Source organism: Triticum dicoccoides, chromosome 1A (genome assembly GCF_002162155.2).
Source record: "Triticum dicoccoides isolate Atlit2015 ecotype Zavitan chromosome 1A, WEW_v2.0, whole genome shotgun sequence".
Taxonomy (NCBI): Eukaryota; Viridiplantae; Streptophyta; class Magnoliopsida; order Poales; family Poaceae; genus Triticum; species Triticum dicoccoides.
Window position 1 is genome coordinate 603,437,084 of NC_041380.1, and position 4,435 is coordinate 603,441,518.

The 4,435-nt window shown below is 38.7% G+C and overlaps 1 long non-coding RNA gene across 3 annotated transcripts; it reads left to right on the forward strand.

The window, feature by feature from the left end:
• Nucleotides 1-276: 276 nt before the first annotated feature.
• LOC119349398 lies at nt 277-3,677 on the forward strand. 3 transcript variants are annotated; one of them, XR_005169403.1, is made up of 4 exons: nt 277-672; nt 1,822-1,909; nt 1,998-2,128; nt 3,370-3,677. It is a non-coding gene; the product is annotated as an uncharacterized LOC119349398 (long non-coding RNA). The 3 variants fall into 3 exon arrangements; XR_005169413.1 differs by having other exon boundaries at nt 3,374-3,677; XR_005169411.1 differs by having other exon boundaries at nt 2,058-2,128.
• Nucleotides 3,678-4,435: the final 758 nt, after the last annotated feature.

Genomic DNA, 4,435 nt, shown 5'->3' on the forward strand with positions numbered 1-4,435 from the left:
GAAACAACGGCCGCTGGCTATTAAGGTGGTGATGGACCAACACGGCAGCCAAGATCTCATCATCATCATCATCATAAGACGAGGAATCGTCGGAGTCGCAAAGCAGGGCGGACACCGAGCAACTACAATAGAAAACATGCTTGTGGTAGAAAAATAGAAAAAATGGATCTGGACCACCGGATGGGAGACTGATGGCCCAGATTTAGGCGGAGTGATCTGTCCGCATAATTTGCAAAAAGGTCCTTCCCTACAAGCTAATTTGGTCTCGATGGCCTCGTCGTTCAATTCCAAATCGCGTACAGAGCGGCGGCCCCAACGCTGTCGGCGGCGGCGGCCCAGATCCATCCTCAAGCTGGGCGAATTCAGAAAATCTACGATGGCTCCTGGCGATCACGTCGCCGGCGGTGCTGTTTGAGGCAGATCAAATCAGATCTCCTCTGCTACTAAGCTCAGCTCGCAGTGTGCTCGTCGCAGGCTCGCAACCTCTCATCTGATTCTCCGGTAGCGGTCGGTTCGTCGCCTCCTCTCTCTCTCTCACGCACCAGGATCAGCTCGTGTCCTCCTCCCCCTCGTCAGCAGCAAGCCGGTGGTGAGCTCCTCGGCTCCTTCCCAACCGCCCCATGCGACGTGGTGCGAACCTACAAATCCTCGATACGGTTGTTCATTTTCCTGGTAAATAGATGTTAACTTTGTTTGCTATTTGTGTTGCATTCCAATTTTACTATATCAAGTAAATTTACGATTTATCTGTATACTTCTATTTTCCTGTACTTTCATGTCAAATCTGCTTGTGTGTGCATGATGCATTTGCTCCTGTTCTTGGTGGTGTCGTACTCTAATTTGGAATTTTGTTTCACTGTTAAGTACTCTGCAGAACCAAGTTGGAAGGTTGAGAACGGTTGAATAATCTTAGGGTCTTGAAGTTCACGTATAAGTTCACGGCAATTCACTAAAAAAACTCGGTACCTGCAGTTCCATATACAGAATCAGTAGCTTGACAAGCTGGAAAGGAAGTAAACTGATTCTACTAGACAAAAAAAAATTCAAATTGGTCCATTTATCGGCATATCAAAAATTTGGATTCATGTTCATCAGATCTTTCCAGTAATAGCATGTTCTTATCTATAAGATGAAAACTATGAAGCTCTCTTTAAATCTAGACCAGGTTGTTTGGAAGTTTTCTATATGCATATATGGAACATCACAAGCAATATTGCAATAGGAGGTACCACGAAACTTTTTTACTCGTCCAAGATCTTTTAGACGTGCAACAGGCCACCGAGTAACAGTAGTGTTTCCCAGTTCCAGTTATATGTAAAACTAGCTCTCAAAGTATTAAAGATGATGGTATACATCCATTTTAATTGCAAGTACACACCTTCAGAGCAGTGCCAAATAAAAATGTATACATAGCACGCCAGGACCGCAAGTAAGATATGTGTGCCATGCATTTCTTCATAAATAATAATAAACATTATACAATTTTAAATACTGATTAAACAAGGATATATGTAGCTGCTGTGCTATACCACAACAGAAATAAGCACTAATATTTGAGGAACCAAAATATAGCGGACAAAAAGTATTTTAACAGGGAACAATAGGAAGTGTCCTTGTATATGGATTATTTTCCCAAAATGGTGGCATCAAGGGCAAACAATTTGTGCATCGTAATACCCAGGGTCTACAATAGGAAGTGTCACAGTATATATTCTGCTTCAAAAACTGTTGTTGTTGGTTGTGTTCTTTATCTTGTCCATGTGCCTAACGTCTTGACTTCAAAAGATGATCTCTTTTCTGACTTTGCAATTCTCATCTCAGGATCCAGTAATGGAGGGCGGAAGCGTGACATCGCCTTTAGGAGTGCCCATGGTTGCAATGACCACAGCATGTGCGCCAGCACTATCAGGTGAGAACATCGGTCTAAGAAAGTACATTGATGTATCTAACTTTATGTTAATCCCTTGTGATGTTGTTTGCCAAAAAATTGTTTGTAGCTGTGGAATCGATCAACATCATTCGAAATCAAGATTACAACAATGCTACCTTGTTTGCAGAGATTAATTCACCCATGCTTCTCATTGATGATTTCAGTACTCCAAAAAAGAAAGAATCATTCTCTCAAGAGGTACCTATACTGCTCACAACCTGCAATGCTTGTTGAATGTGCATTGCATCTGGCTAATAGTAGTAGAATTTTAGTTTGCTTCAAAATATATTACTACATGTGACAGAAAATCAGATCTCATAAGTAAATGGCATGTACTCCCGCCGTTCCTAAATATTTGTCTTTCTAGAGATTTCAAATGGAACACCACATACAGATGTATATAGACATATTTTAGAGTGTAGATTCACTCATTTTGCTTTGTATGTAGTCACTTGTTAATTTGCTCCGTATGTAGTCACTTGTTAAAATATCTAGAAAGACAAATATTCAGGAACGGAGGAAGTAGTATTTTACAGATCAATATGGTATCACGTTTGTGACACAAGGTTGATGGTATTAAACTTAGAATTTGTGTTGCAGGGTTCTCTGTATAAGCCCCAATGTAATAGCATGTAATAATCTGCACCTGTAGGGCAGTCATAAAACTCTCTTTAGCTCGATGCCACTTGTTTGTTATTCTCATTTATGCTTTTAACTAATCCTTGAAAATTGCAATATATTGATCGTAGGTCTATGCATGCCCATGCAAGATTTAACCCAGTGTGAATCTGTAGCCTGCATTCCTATTTTCTCAAGGCGATCCAGATTTACTTTTTCCATGCCCAGTATGTTTGTACCCATTTCCAGTAATTGTCCTTTTTAGACGGGTAAAGTCAAATTTATAATTGTAACCTTGGGTCATAATCTCTAACCTTCACCACTATGAAACTTTTATGAGCTGGTTTTTGTGCAAGCAGCTAAGGTCCATTCAATGGTATGAACTTGAATGTTTGTCAGTTTTTATGATTATTTTTGAGTTAGAACATATGCGTGTTATACTGACCTCTTTCGAAACAAGAGTTTTGATGTTATTGGTTTATAAGTCAATAGGTATAACAACATAACCTAATCTGTAGTGGAATAACGAAATATGTTGTAACAAATATTTGTACTCTCTCTATTAGACTTATCCCGCTACTACATGCCATTTTTATTTGATTTGAAAACTCCCATGTAGAAGCTGGAATGCCAGCATCGACCTCAAGGGTTATCCTGATTGGTTACATGTGTATTCGGAATTTCATATTAAGTTTCACATCTAGGTTATATATCCTTGGTTGGAGCTGTGAATGAAGTTGGACATAATGAATGTCTCTCTTCTCAAGATATGCTATTTCATATATGTTTCTAACTGACACCTACTTATTTGGTGTTCTTAGCTAGGTAGATTGAACTGATCAAGTGTATAAGAGTTCATGGAGGTTAAAAACTCTCGTATAGAAGCTGGAATGCCAGTGGATGAAGCTCGATCAACAGGAAGCACTAAAACAGGATGCAAAATGATACTCATAGATCTTTTCTGTCATGTACTATCAAGATGCTTGTTGGACGGTGATAGTTTCAGTCATTTACACTTGGGTCTGCTGGCCATGTACTAAAAGTGTTCTATGTATACCTCCTATGTTGTATTCTCATGTACTCAAATACTCAAAATGATGTGGTGATAATTCCAGTCCTTAATTTGCTCGTGCACTACTTCTAGTTTGACATGTATATGCAGTTCTGCTTGTTCTGGGATGGCTTAGTTCTCTTATGTGCTAAAAAATGTGATATATATTGATGTTTTCTTAGAAACCAAGATGTCCGACCCTCTTGAAAAATTTAATGATGTCTCAGAGGCTAAAATAGACACTTAAATGTGTATGAGAACTAAGATGAGATGGGCATCAGCACTGTGCATTTATGAAAATGGTTATATTTCATGAAGACTCAAGGTCTATACTGCAAATATGCTATCTCATATCTAAGGATTGGCAGGGGGTTTTCCGTGAAAAGTACATTAAGTGGTCTGAGATCCCTCCACCTAAATCTGGGCCATGAGTCTCCCATCTAGTGGTCCAGATCTGTTTTTTCTATTTTTCTACTACAAGCCCAGATTCTATTGTAGTCCCTTCCAAAATAATCTAGGACTAGCTTTCGGAAAGCTTGAATAGGCGTGAACACATACATATATCTATACATATTTCATCGATGTAGGGCAAACCAATCCTGGGAAGAGGCATGGCTTTTCTTTTTGTTCTTCACATTTTTCTTTGGTGTAGAAATACTCAATTTAACAATGGTTTTTTTTCATTAGCATTATCCAGAAAAGAAAAGAAAAAAAGGAAAAATCAGGATGAATCATTCTTTTAAATTTTGTGCCGGTGTTTGCAATGGCAGACATAATAACTATATAATGCCGTTAAGTTTTACTAACATTTTTACATGGTTAATTTTGCTAAAAAC